The sequence below is a fragment of the Biomphalaria glabrata genome, chromosome 4, assembly GCF_947242115.1.
Source record: "Biomphalaria glabrata chromosome 4, xgBioGlab47.1, whole genome shotgun sequence".
NCBI classification, from domain to species: Eukaryota; Metazoa; Mollusca; class Gastropoda; family Planorbidae; genus Biomphalaria; species Biomphalaria glabrata.
In genome coordinates, this window is record NC_074714.1 from 49,297,441 (window position 1) to 49,313,264 (window position 15,824).

Consider the following 15,824-nt stretch of genomic DNA (forward strand, 5'->3'; position numbering starts at 1 on the left):
CTTGCATCATTCTCAACCAATCACTAGCTTCTTCCCAACGTCACCATAGAAACACAACACACAACATATCACTTAGTTTTGGGCATTGCTGTTTAGCAACAATAAATAAATTAACATCACTAAACATTTCTAAAAATATCTTCAAATACTGCAAAAACGTTTTACTGGACTGGTCGTTATTGTTTTTTGTTTTTGTTTTTTTGTGTGCTTTGTCCGTCCGTCCGTCCGTCTGTTCATAGATGTATGGGTACATAGAATGTATAGCTAATCTATTTCTACTGCCGGTAGTAAACGAGGGATTAATGTGGCCAGAACAACGACCAACCTCCTCTGCGTATGTCGGATAAGCATTAGAGTTATCATCTTATCTCATATTTCCCTTAACTGTCGTCAAAGGGATGTTGTGGCCGGCATTTGAACTCAACACCGCCCGGCTTGGAAGACAAGGACTTTACCACTCGGCCATCAAGTCCAATCTGAGCGTTGTTTTTTAGCGGCCCCCGAAAGGGGAAAAGACGCTATTAGTTTTGTGCGAAATGTCTGTCACGTCTAGATCTCGTAAACTAGAAAAGATATTGAAAACCCGACATCACAATATTTTAGACCATTCAAAGTTCTGAAGCAACGGCTACTTTTTTTTTTCTGAAAGCGAAAAATCTAATTTTTAAAATCAGTTATGCAAGCAGTTTTTTAAAGAGAAAAAGCTAATTAGTATACATTATAAGTTAGACCTAATTTAAAACGAATAGTAATCTTGTAAACTTCGTTTACCAAAAATTTAATCATCCAACCGTATGTCACAAAAGATTGAACGTTTTTCAAAACAATTAGAGCAATTATAAGATTAGTTAGGCCAGGGGAGGCGCGGTGGCTGAGCGGTAAAGCGCTGGGTCCCGGGTTCGAATCCTGGTGAAGACTGGGATTTTCAACTTTGGAATCTTTGGACGCCTCTGAGTCCACTCAGCTCCAATGGGTACCTGACATTAGTTCTGGAAAAGTAAAGGCGGTTGGTCGTTGTGCTGGCTACATGACACCCTCGTTAACCGTAGGCCACAAAAACAGATGAACTTTACATCATCTGCCCTATAGACCACAAAGTCTGAAAGGGGAACTAGTTAGGCCAGGTTCACATCTAACTTTACATTCACTTTCACCTATCCTTTGATCTGCGGGACCGTTGGGGCACTACAAAAGATCTGTTAACCTTCTTTCTCCATTCTTATCTCTCATTTGTCTTTGATATAATTTCATTCGGATGCTCTTTCTGAAAATATTGAAGCCTGCCTGGGTGGACCACTTCGGGGGCCGATTTTGAGTTTGTGTTTCCACACAAACTGTCTTTTGTAACCTTGTTTTTAAATTAAATACGAAACTATAAACCGTTTATCATACATAAAGGAGTCAGGACCTAAACCAGTTGTCACGGAGTGCGCGTGTGTGTTTCTATGGTGACGGTGGGAAGAGGTTAGCGATTGGTTGTGAATGATGCAACATAGGTGGCATTGTCGTCATTTGATCTTAGGACAGACGACTCCAGAACGTGAGACTAAAATGAGTTATTGTGGTAATTTAGATTTTGTTAAGAAATATTATTGCTGAAGTCTAGTACATTTATTTTATCTTATATCAACTTGGTTTTTGTCTATATTATAAATAAAGTTATATTTAGTTTTGTCCACGAGAAAGTTATTCAAGTTATTTGAAGTTTTATTAGTTAAGAGATATTACGCCTACAGCGGTTGAGTTGTCTACCAGCAGTTTGGTTCTACAACTCAACGACCTGTAACAACACCCTTTAAAAGCAAACTTATTGAGTAGATCTATGAACTAGCCCTTTACCTTACCTTTACCTATACCTTAGTCTGTTGGACCGTTGGGGCACCATGCAAGACACGTCGACCGTCCTTCTCTCTCTGTCTTTTGCCTTGTTTAAAACCTCTATCAATGGTAGGCCCGTCCATTCTTTTATGTTGTCCTCCCATCGCTTTCTATGTCTGCCTCTTCTTCTTTTTCCTGGTACTGTTCCCTGAAGAAAGGTCTTTGCGAGCCCCGTGGATCTTGTAATATGGCCTAAACCTATTGGTGTATATAATTGTGAAGAAGACAAATGAAATACATAAGTTACTTAGTAAGACTAAACATAACATATAAACAGTGGAGTGCTTTGTTTTAATAGATTTTAGAATAGAGAAAAACATGAAGTCTGTGGTTTTTCCCAACTTCTACATTGAGAAGGTATCGTCATTGAACAAATTTAAATGTCTAGTCAGGCGCACTAAAAAATGTCAAACTTGTTAAAGAATCGATTTGATCATTTTTTTTATAGCATTATGAGAAAAGTCATCCTCTACCCATTTTTTCCCTCTCTAATCCAGCCCCCCCCCCCCTTTTAATGTTTGAGGCCAGGAACAAAATTACAGAGTATCTTATTTAACTTAATGTTAGTCGCCATTATCTTGTAACACAGTGCTACTCGATAGAAACTAATGGAGACGGGTGAATGAAGGTTTGGTGAAAAGAGTAGATAACTGTCGTGCCACTTTGGTCGACTTACTTCCCCTGTTTTGTTTGTGGGGGTTTTCAAACGTACTTTCTACCATTGTGGGCAATCTTCTCATCGTTAAAATCGTATTTTAAACTATTTGTGTCTTATAAAAGTGGAAATCTAGAACTAAGTATGTTCTGAATGTCTAATTTTGGTAATTATCTTGACATCTTGGCTAAATACCTTTTTTTTTTTAAAACAATTATAAACAGAGAGAGAGAGAAAGAGAGAGAGAGAGGACGGCTGTGACAGTATACTATGTAGATCTATGTCTATTAGTGCCAATGTAGTATGGTGTGTCTGTACTTATTGACAATGTAGAATGGTGTGTCTAACTTCAAATGTAGCATGATGTGTCTGTCTCATTGTCTATGTATCATAGCGTGTCTAACTTCAAATGTAGCATGATGTGTCTGTCTCATTGTCTATGTATCATAGCGTGTCTAACTTCAAATGTAGCATGATGTGTCTGTCTCATTGTCTATGTATCATAGCGTGTCTAACTTCAAATATAGCATGGTGTGTCTGTTTAATGACTAATATTACATGGCGTGTCTGTTTAATTACTAATATTACATGGTGTGTCTGTTTTATTAAAAATATAGCATAATGTGTCTGTTTAGTTACTAATATAACATGGTGTACCTAATTACCAATATACCATGGTATGCCGATTTATCTCAGTTTGTCTGATTCAGTCTTTTCCAAATCCTACACTTCAAATGTATTATGTTTTGATCTCTCTCTTTCTTTTAAATCCTTTTTTCTTTCTATTCCTCTCTCTTTCTATTCCTCTCTCTACAAATCCATCTAATCCCCGTGATAGCTACGTATTGTGCAATGGACCGATCCCGAGCGATTAGAAAGATGAGCACAAAACCCTTTTGTGAGCGTGGCGCCATTTCCTTTAGTGTCCCATGATACAAACAATCAATGTCTGAAAGGTCCCCCCCCCCCTTCTTTTTCCTTTTACTAGACAAAAGGAAAAAAAACAAAAACTGATCAAAATGAATGTGATGAATGTAGTTACACTACCAGTAGGTTTATATTATTTGAATTTGTCTATGCAAGTATGAGTATTTTAATTGCTTTTTTAAAATTGTATATCTTTAATGCTAAAGCATGCTTAGTGGCCCAATCTCCTTTGTGGACCTGTGGGGAGGGACCCAGGACGTATCCTCCAGAAGGTTTCCCTGAAGGTGTTCAGGAAAGAAACAACTCGAGTGTATTAACATGTTGTAACTTTGTTGCAAATGATAACACGTGACTCAACGAAGTGCGAGTTTAGAAGAAGGCGTTGGCTTATTTCAAAGAAGACGTGGTTATAGTGATGTTGTACTGACAATATTTACTGTAAGATATCTCCTCTGACACCAGACGTCTGGTCTCGGGTCAGTCTTAGTCCTCGGCATTTTACAGCACGAAGAGACTTGCTCCAGTTAGATTTAAAAAAAAAAATGATTTGACTTAGAAAGTCATGTATTATGTAATGTGTGCATGCTCACATTCTTACACACGTGGCTGAAACATTGTCAGAATGAGCGAAAGATGTGGGTCAAGGCAATGTTCGTGGTTTGCTGTATCCTCAAAACTGTTGCTAATAAAATGACCCCTGCACTGAGTTAGAACCTCTCGGTCCAATGGTACATGTTTTAGTGTGTGTGAGTGTGTGTGTGAGTGTGTGTGTGACCGAGCTTAGGAGAAGAAACCAGTTTATTATATGGGAGCAGGAATCGGAATCTGTGGAGAAAATAAAAATATTAAGTTGTTAATTTTTTACAAAGCTGTCTGTCTGTCTGTCTGTCAGGATTCTTTTACACATTATTTCTTCCACTTTCCTTTTTCGAATCAAGTTTAAAATTGATACAATTATTCCTTGTCAAAGACAACACATAAATCAATACAAATTAACCGATTCGCCAATTAATAAAAGGTAATTAACTATTTTTGTTTTGTATTTATAAAAATGAAATTAAATCTTGTAGTATGTGGCAGTAAATGTACATTTCTTTTCCTTATGTTAAAAAAAGGTATTTTTAAATAAATATTTTGTTTGAAACTTGCCATAATAGTGTTACATCGTAATAACTAAACATAAGGCAAATCAAAAGAAAAAAAGAATTTTACATATTGAAACAATAGAATAGACACAAATATATATATATATATATATATATATATATATATATATATATATATATATATATATATATAGATATAGATATAGATATAGATATAGATATATAGATAATATATTTTTACAAAGCTAATATTAACTTAAGCTGTCAATCTGTCTGGTAAAAAGTAAACACGTGATTTCTCCTACACCTAATCTTGTATCAGGCTAAAATTTTTCACAATTTTTTCTTGTACTTGACAACGTAAAAATCAATGTAAAAAAAATTACATTACCAATTAGTCAAATAACCATTAGTGATTAATCGTTTTGTCTGGTATCTCAAACAAGGGAAAGAATTAGTTCTTGACTGAAGTGGTGGTATAAGCTGAATTAGTCCCCTGTATAGGTCGCCGTCTGAGTCTAAGTGAACGCAGCATGAAAACTAGGACGCAACTATAGAAACAATGGATAACTAGTGACAGACCGTGACACGCGGTCAAGATAAGTGTCCATGTGTGCGCTTACGAAATTATATAATGAAACTGTCCCGTTGGTTGACTGGAAAAAAGTTCCCAGGCTTGCTGCCCTGCCTCATCGTGGCGCCCGGGTGGAAGCGCTCGGGAGAGGGGACGACTAGGCCAAATGGGTGGCGAAACGAGGCTCCCGCGGGAGTGCCTAGGACGGTACGAGAGTATTCTCACTGCACTGTGCGGGGATGAAAAAGAGCTCCCGCAGCGATATGTCAACGTCCAGGCGCCCTCCTCAAGGGGTCGCGCACGGTTGGCCTGGTATAGTAGAGGAAAATAAAGGGGTTTCCGGTGGGTGTTCTTTAGTTTATGCAAATATTGATATCATGACACTCATTACATCAGACGTTGTTAACGGATTGACTTTTGTAGACTAATTTGTTGTGTTCCATTCAAAGTAAAATGAACTTTTATACAGAGATACTAATATCTTTGGATTACACAAATGTGAACATTTTGTTTATTTATTTTAAAAGATTGTGTTACAAAATTGTTTTTAAACTCTTAACACAAACAATTGCATTTTTTTTTTTGCAAATAGAAATTGCAAAATCATTAAGTGTATTTAAACATAATTTTTAGTAAGAAAACCATAAAAACATTTATAGAATTTTTTTCAATGCAAAAATTAAGGAACCAATCATTACAAATAATGTCAACAATGTGTCGTCATTTTCATTTCATTAAGTTTTCTCCCCTATGTGACGAGTATAACGCTGTGTTATTTTCGAAACTCAATTTTGGAAGGAAATAACTATTGTATTTTATTTAAATCTTTAAATGGTTTTAAAATTTGACAAAGACCTGTATAGAATAAATTATATCCTTTTTATTTTTTATACACAGAAGAATTTTCGATATCATCAAATCTGTTAAAGTGATGAACTATAAATAGTTTATAAATAATAATAATAATAATAATATTTCAAAAACCCACAACTGGACTGCTCCTGGACCGGACAATATACACAACTTTTGGCTGAAAAAAGTTACAGCCGTACATGCACCACTAACATCAAGTTTTAACGAGCTAATATCAGAACCGTCTTCAATGCTGTTAGAACTCACTGAAGGGAGAACATCTCTCCTCCCCAAAAAAGGGGATCCGAACCAACCATCAAACTATCACTCTATCACTTGTCTGTCAGTTATGTATAAACTATTAACTTCACTTTTAAAAAGTAAAATGTATAAATTTTGTTCTGCCCATAAGCTACTAGCAGATGAACAACAAGGTTGCATTGAAGAGTCGATGGGCTGTAAAGTACAGCTAACTATAGATGGTATTATATTGCATCAAGCTAATAGAAGAAAGAGAAATTTACACATGTGTTACATCGACTACAAAAAAGCTTTCGATTCAGTTCCGCATGATTGGCTATTAAAAACCCTGGACATCCATAGAATCAACCCAAGAATAAAACAACTATTGAAAGTCTGTGTGAATAATTGGAAGATAAACCTGAACCTAAATCGTGATAAACTAGGTTCTGTGCACATAAGAAGAGGTATATACCAGGGTGACTCACTATCTCCACTCTGGTTCTGCCTAGCGATTAATCCTCTATCTACATTACTCCAAGACTCTACAAACGGTTTTAGGGTTGACACTAAATGTACAAAATGTGTGTCCCACTTATTATACATGGATGATCTAAAGCTATATGCAGAAACCGAGCAAAAATTACACACCTTAATCAAAACGGTAAAATGCTTTAGTGACGATATCTGTATGTCTTTTGGCCTGGATAAGTGTGGCATCATAAGCATTAAAAAGGGCAAGGCAACGAACACCAACATTGAATTTGAAGGCATCGAGGAATTGAACTCCGCCTCTATTTATAAATATCTTGGAATAAACCAGAATGCCAAGATAAACCATAAGAAATTAAAAGAGGACTTTCTTGGCAAATATAGGCAAAGAGTTAATAAAATCCTCAACACCAAACTGTCTGGCAGTAATCTCATCACTGCAATTAACAGCTGGGCCGTCCCTGTGCTCCTTTACACGTTCGGTGTGATCAAATGGACTGACACCGACCTACATGACATTGACAGACTCACTAGAAAATTACTAACCAAGTTTCGATGCCTACACCCCAAGTCCTCCACCATAAGGTTATACCTGCCCAGGAAGGATGGGGGTCGTGGATTGCAGAACATCTTCAAATTGTGTAAGATGCAAGTTTTAAAAATACGATCAAAACTGCTCGCCTCCAGCAACAAATTAGTTTCCTTCCTACGGAAATACGACTCCGATGCAACCCCTCTGAACCTACACAATGCTGATGTCAATATCGGTTTGGACGACGTAGGGCATGAGATTCGCCAATGGGAAGAAAAAACACTCCACGGAAAATTTCCGGCTTCATTACATGGGGACAACATCGACAAGGCTGCTTCCTTAACATGGCTCAAAAAAGGTCACCTCTACGCTGAAACAGAAGGCTTTGTTACACCAATACAGGACAGAGTAATCAGGACAAAAAATTACGAGAAGCATATCCTGAAACTCAATGTTGTCGACAAATGCCGAAAATGTGGAAATGTGGGCGAGTCGATTGAACACATTATGGCAGGATGTCCAGCCCTATCAGAATCAGCCTACCTGGGTCGCCATAACCAAGTTGCAAAGTTAATACACCAACACCTGGCTTTGACGTACAAATTGATCGGTAAGGACACTCCCCCTTATTATAAATACTCTCCGCAAGAGGTTCTCGAGTCTACTGAACATCTGCTGTACTGGGATAGGCCTATTCTGACCGACAAAACGGTAGATTTCAATCGCCCGGATCTGCTGTTCATCGATAAAAAAGAAAAAACCGCTACCATTATCGATATCGCCGTACCACTGTCTCATAATTTACGAAAAACTGAGATAGAAAAACAAAGAAAATATGGGAACCTAGGCTTGGAGATTAAGCGTCTATGGAAATTGTCCAAAATAACAATATACCCCATTGTTATATCAACCGAGGGGATAATAACAACTGACCTCACAGACACCTTCAAGGCCCTTAACATTCCTAGGAACATCTTCGTTGCCTGTCAGAGGGCAGTACTGCTGCAGACCTGCTACATCACCAGAAAATTCCTCAGTGGAAACTGTTAAAGGGACTACGATGAATTTTGTTTCTCTTTAGCGAAACTCGACCATGGCAGCGCCAGAGAATGACTACTCGTTCATTTCTAACATAATAATAATAATCTTTATTATCCGTAAGGAAATTTGTCTTACAATTTGTGCATTACACCAAACAAAAAACATTATAACTATAAGAAACCAAAGTGTACATTCACACCAGACGCACTCATAATTTACATGTGACAAAGTTTATACCAGATTGTTCTTATTTAATGATTTGATTGCCAGGGGAACAAAAGAGTGTTTGTGTCTGTTTGTCTTTGCTATCGGTGTCTTGTATCTCTTTTGTGATGGTAAAATCACAAAATCCTGACACAAAGGGTGATTCTTTATTTCGAGGATCTTGTTAGCTTTTTTATAGATGTTTGTCTCAAACAACTGCCCAAATGGGGTTTGTTTTTTGCCAATGATTTTGCCAGCAGCATTTAGGATTCTATTAAGTTTATTTTTATTTTTAATGCTCATAATTCCACATTCTAATTGGATTGTCAGCATGTCTTTGGTACGCTCGATGCACTTTTTTTTTTATCCTGTTTTAAAATTTGATTATTTTAAAATATCTACTTCAACATATGAAGCGTGGTCGAGAGGCTAACTGCGCTTGAACTTAGCTTGTCTTGGCTACCTAGAAGGGAGCTCGAGGTTCGACACCCGACTCGGACAGAGTTGCGTTTACTGAGCGCCTAAAGGCAGCACGGAAAACCAACTCCTAGATACCCCACCGGTCCACAAATGAGATTGGACCAAAGCGCTCTGAGCATGCTATAAGCATGAAAGTAGCGCTATATAAAAGCTATAATAATAATATGATGATGATGATTATTATTGCAAATCATTATAAATAACAAATTATACATTTATATCGATACCAAATTGAATAAAAATAAGTGCCTTTACACTCCATTTAGTAACAGCAACTTCCATGTAATTACATCGTAACACAAAATGTAGCGTCTTATTATGACAATAAACGTATATTGGTCATGACGGGCGCAATGAACCCTCTTGCGCCATGATCGCCACGCCACTGTGTCTGTATGTCTACCTTACTGCTCAAGCAATATCAGCAGACTTGTATTCACGAAACAACTCTTTTACCTGAAAGTTTAACCTTAAAACATTGGCTATTTTGTTCCGTTTGTTTTTCTTGTTGTCATAATTACCCATAGCAACGGTCGTTATTCCTCACGGAAGCTACAAGAGCCAAATCCTACGAAACGGAAATTCCCATTTTGTAACTGAATCCTCGTCTGCTTGGATATTAAAGAGGGGATTAACTCGGGGGAGTAATACTCTGATCTGGCCTAGCCCTTAATCACCTCCCCAGAGACAACAATCCCCGTAATAATTTTTGGAATAGGAAAAGAGAAAAGAATTTTGTGTTTTTTAAGCAAAGGAGACCAAGATTAGCTCTTAAAACGACAGAAATATTAACTAGAGTTTCAGCGAGATGAGTTCAAACATTGTCGTTTTTAGATATATACTTTGCAATAAAACCAAAAAGAATGGCTTTTAAAAATGTGTGGTATGCTGAATTTATCTAGATTATCTATTTACTCATAGATTTATTTCAACATTGTGAAAATCTTAAGATAATCTCAACAATTATTACCTTGTATATAGGGTTACCACAGGGGCGGCCTTAGCAGTGCGCGGGGGCCCTGGACGAGTGTCACGTTAGGGTTATGAATATTTGTACAATGGGCATACCTTGACAAAAGGTTCTCTTTATTTCGGGGCCCCCTAAAGCACAGGCCCTGGGCGGTTGCTCCACACGACACCCCCTAAGGCCGCCTCTGGTTACCAGACACCTGCACGACACATGGAAGACATAGTTTTGCAAAGGAGGACAAAACAAAAAAGACAAAGTAAACTTTAAAAAGTAGACTTAAAATGTCAATAAAAAGCTTTAAAGCTGCTAAATCTATATTAAGCATCATTCTGCGTTCAGAAGAGGCGACTGTTCGCTGTAGTTCATTATTCGCAAAAGTCGTACGAGTTGACCTACTTTCACGACACTGTCACACTGTCCTACTTTCACAACACTGTCAAACTGTCCTACTTTCACAACACTGTCACACTGTCCTACTTTTGCGGCACTGTCACACTGTCCTACTTTCACGACACTGTCCCACTGTCCTACTTTTACTACATTGTTATCAGATTGTACATTGTGAGACATTTACCTTTGAGTAATATAATTGGGGGGGGGGGTAATATTTCTCTCTTTTGTCCAATGTCCGTTAATCAGCCGAAGAGTTCTTTAATGAATGTAATATAAATAATAGCAAATCGCGAAGAACTCAGATTTTCAGGTTTCTTTGGAACAGCCATGAATATAGGAAGACCTGTTGATGAAGGAGGTGGTCTAAAAGTAGCAACAAAACTTCCTGCTATTTAGGAGTCAGTTTGTCTTCTTGCACCTAAAGATATGAAGGTATGAATTCTACTGACTGAAAATAAGTCACTGAGAAAAATTCAAGAGAGTGAAATCTGGATATTTTTCTGGATATTTTTAGACCACTGACCACCGACGGAGGATAAGGCCCATTAAAGGTCATTTCCCTGTTGCTGTTTTTTTTTGTGAGGCGCCGTGGCTGAGTGGTAAAAAGTTGGCTTCCCGGACGGTCCCGGGTTCAAATCCTGGTGAAGACTGGGATGGAGTGAATGAGTCCAGCCAGTTCTATTGTTACCTGACACGATTACATCAACATATATGACGCTGCATTGATATTTTTTTTTAAGGTCTGTTGACATGTCAGTTTGTCCAGATTGTCCTTGAGGGTAGAAGCAACCTAATGTTATACCTAAACCCCCACTCCAGCCACCGCTGATCTGTTTCGGGCTCAGACCCAACGCTTGTTAGCCACTTCCCAGTGTGCCAAAGATTACCTCTTCAAGATGGCACTACTATGTACTCAGCCAAAGCTCGTATATGTTTTTATATCAACTCACTCTGTCTGTAATCTGTATGTCTGTCTGTCTGGTAAAAAGTTTGAACACCTTATTTCTCCCACGCCCATTGTCGGATCAAGCTGAAATTTCGCACAATTATTCATTGGCATATACAATACACGAATCAATTTCTGGTTATTAATTATTTTTTAAAATACCAACAAGGGAAATTAGTCCTTCAGTATTCACAAATACGGTTAAATATGTTGGGTTTTTAAATAATTATACACCCATTCTCGGATCAAGTGAAAACTTGAATTTTTTTTACATAATAAATAAAAAAAAAAATAACCAATTAGTCAAATAAACATTGATAATTAATTATTTTGATTGATATCTAAAAAGAGAAATAACTACAATATTGAGTGATAAAGTTGTAAGTAAGAAGTTATTCTCCTTGGATCAACTTTGTTTTTAAAAAAGGATTTAAAAAAAATATTTGTTTGTTTTTTAGAGCTAATCTTCAAATAAAAAAACACTTTTTCCTTTGTTAGTATTTTGACGATAACTGATTTGCTCCTATAATTAGTGTATAGCTGTGTATTACTGTATATCCATGTGTATCTATCTATCTATCTATCTATCTATCTATCTATCTATCTATCTATCTATCTATCTATCTATCTATCTACCTACCTACCTACCTACCTACCTACCTACCTACCTACCTACCTATCTATCTATCTATCTATCTATCTATCTATCTATCTATCTATCTATCTATCTAAATATCTATCAATCAATTAATCTATCTATCTATCTATCTATCTATCTATCTATCTATCTATCTATCTATCTATCTATCTATCTATCTATCTATCTATCTATCTATCTATTCACTTATAACGACGAATGAATTCATTCACAGCTGTCCCAATTTTTTATATATTTTCTGTGTGTGTATATATATATATATAAATTTTACTTTTTCTAACTTCAATTCTATCTTTATGAATACAAAATATAATTTATTAGAATTCATTTCTATATAATGTTATCAATCTCATAGTTTCTAATTTAACATGAAAAGATGTTTCACGTAGCATTTCATTTGATCTGTAATGGCTGTCCGTCTGCCTCTTGAACAGCAGACGACTTTGATCAATACATTTTGTGCATTGTTATCTTTTTCATTTCACAGACATCTTAATCTTTCATTTATCATCACTCTCTCTCTGTCTCTGTCTCCCCCTCTCTATACCTCTCTGTCTCTGTCTTCCCTCTCTATACCTCTCTGTCTCCCCTATTTCCCCCTCCCTCTCTCTCAATTTCCCATTCCCACCTTTTTATGGACACCATTTTTATCTCCTTAAAAAAAACGGAAAAAAAAGTTGGTCTGGATGTTGTACTCTAACAGATGGCGAGTGTGACGAGGATTGGATTAAAAGACTCTCTGATCCTGTGAGTATTGCCCCACTGGCCCAGACCCTCCTGTGTGTAACATTGATATAGGTGTGGTAGCGATTGTCGCCAGACACCTTAATGGAACGTCTGCGCACGCTTAATGCAAAATGGACATAAAATGTGCATAAAATGGACATAAAATCGGTTTCACGCTAAAGGGACAGAACATATTTCTTCAATGCTTCTAAAAACAAATCTGGTAGATAAAGATTGCTTTATGGGTTTCATCTGCTTCTGTGCTGGCTTGTTGGTCACGTGGTATGGGTTTGAGACAGAAGAAATGATGGTCCAGTGTTCAAAGCTGAATTGCAGTGTTTCCCAAACTTTTGACTTGTGCGTACCACTTTTTTCTTTTTTGTAACGCTGAGTACCCCTCTCCCCCTCCTCCAAAAGAATTTATTTTAATAACAATATATTTTTTTTTGCAGTTCTACATAAATAAAATAATAATTGCTCTATCACAATTAAGTGTTCAATTAGTGAGTTTCTTTTTGTTTGCTTCAGAGACATCAAATATATTCTTAAAAAAATAGAAATCTAGATTTGACCTTGAAAAAGTGGGCGTGTCGACGGAAGTTGTAATATCCCTATCCAGTTCCTGATTTTTTTTTTAGAAATTCGTCTTTAAATGTAAAATAGCAGCGTATTGGAGTTTTTAAAAACTTAAAATAAATAATAAAAAGGCTTTAAAACTAATGATATTTTACTCTAATTTATAAACTAAATTGGTTTTAAAAAAAAAATCAGCACAGTTAACGGAGTTCAACGCGTACCCTTTCAAACTCTTCCCGTACCCCCTGGGCATACGCGTACCTCACTTTGGGAAACACTGCTCTACTGTAAGCCATTAACTAATTCACTCTAAAATAAAATCCCGAGTCTCTTGTTTTGGATTTAGTTCAAAGACTTCTTGTTAACTTGAAACTGAAATTTTCCTACGAAAAAAAAAAGGGTCACAATGTAATATGGCTACAAATCCGATATTAAACTCGTAGCTACGGAGTTGTGGCTACCTCAATGAGATTTACGTTTCCGGAGATTGTAACAAGGGATTAGTACGTGATTAAAGTTTTTTTTGTGTGTGTATTTAGCTTAAGTAGCTTGAAGAGTATCATGGATATCCGTTGACCTATTTTTATGGTTTTGTTTTGTAAAAAAAAAATCTATCAATGTTAAAAAGTAATTACTGTTGACCTATTTCTTATATAAAAAAAATCAAACCATATCAAGAAAACAATATATTGTTACGTTCCTCTCCCTTAATCATCAGGCCTTCTGTAAACACTGCTAAACACAACACAATACATCAACACATCAAGAACTTGACAACAAGAGCTCTACAATATCGGGTACTTTAATAATGAGTGAATAAGTAGGTAACAGCCAATACTAGACAATTGGCATCAAACATATTAACAACTAAAATGTCACTCTTTACATCACCGTACAAAACTCTACTGTCTCTCTTTCTGGACTTGTACGTCTACACCTGAGGACTCAACCAGGACCGACTTCATGGCCGACTCACAGTCCCGGTCTCGACGCTCTCCGGTCTTGAACTGCCGCTTTCCTACACACTGTGTCACTCGTACACGCAGGCTTTCGATCACATGACCATAACATTGGTCATATTTGCGTGTAATCGTGTAATCGTAGTACTGTCCCTTGTCCATGGCCCCGCTGACCTGAGTGATTCACGTGTGTGTCAGCTAAGCCTATAGTTAACCCTTTTGCGCCGCCAATAGGGTCATAACAATATGTTGACGTATTGACCTATTTCGTTTTGTAAAGAATCAAACAATGATTTTAAAGTATTAAAGCAAATAACTTTTTTTTTAAAAAGCTTACAACCACATTTTCATCATTATTTTTTTAATCTTAAACCTTTATTTTATTACTTATTAGATGCACCAAAATGGAACAAAAAATTTCTGTTCATACTGTTTACTTTCGCGTTATTAAATATTATTTGATGAATTGATAATGAAATGTGTAAACGAAAAATTTACAAAATGTTGCAGTTCAAACGAGGTAGGCAGTGACAGGAGCGTAGCTGAAGGAACAGGGGTAAGGATATCAATGAAAGTCAGAGTATATAGAAGGGACTAATGCGCTGTAGCTAAAAAGTAACTTTTTTTTTTGTATTATAAAAAAAAAAATTCTGCCAAGGGGAAAAGAAGAGGAGGGCCTGGAAGCTCACTTTTGGTGAGCTACGATATTTTAATACACCGAGACACAGACAACACAAAGAATCAACAGTGAGTCCCCAGCTCTTAACGTTCCCCGAATCTCCATATCCAGAGGCGTGACTAGGAGCGATTAGCTAATAGAATATACTTTCTCAAATAAAAAATCCCGAAAAATCGCTTGTTTGAGTTTCAAGTCAATGTTAATTATTTTTTAAGAAGTGTTTCTTTGAATTTTCATCCACACTGGTGAAACTCTTTGATGGGCCCGCATTCCACGTACCCACGAGCCATGATGACATGCATATTTGCACAATGTTTTTCCAAACTAGTATAGCTAACAATCTTGTAACTACTTTAAGTTGGCTATCTTTCCTAGCCTAAGCGTGGTACTCTCGTGAGCGCGTCCTTAAGAGAAAGTGGAAAGGTGAGCAGGGAAAAGGAACTATCCGCTAGTAAGCATCCAAAATTAACGAGAGCATCGCACGTTATCCCTTGTCTCAACAGCATTTCATCGATTCACACTGTAAAGAAGACCTTCAAGCGGTTGGTGGCGGTACATTGTAGGAAAAATAACTAATTGAAGCGGGGCTTTCGGACATAGGCATCAACGAAGAGTTAAATCTCTCCTTCCTTGTCCCCGTGTGAATTTGTTTCTGTTTTTCAAAGGTTTCAAGTGCCTTTGGTTCATCTCTTTTTGGACAGTTTACAAAGTTAAATATTAAAATAAATATCATTTTAACAAGCATGTTTCTATAACTCGTCTGTATACTTACAGCATTCACAATATTGAGAACGGAGTCACAGAGTTGTCTCCCCCCTCCCCCCTTTCAAAGAAAATAGAGAAGAGCACCTGGCAGGAAATGGCTTCCACAACAGACAGCTAGAAAATTCTTATAAAAGTCGTGGGGCATAGAGTTGAAACCCAAAAGAAAGGCTA

General features: G+C 36.9%; 1 protein-coding gene across 3 annotated transcripts in view; it reads left to right on the top strand.

The window, feature by feature from the left end:
- LOC106073171 (uncharacterized) overlaps window positions 1–15,824 on the top strand; it is a 211,673-nt gene that overhangs the window by 17,211 nt on the left and 178,638 nt on the right. The gene's annotated exons all lie outside the window — the stretch shown is intronic.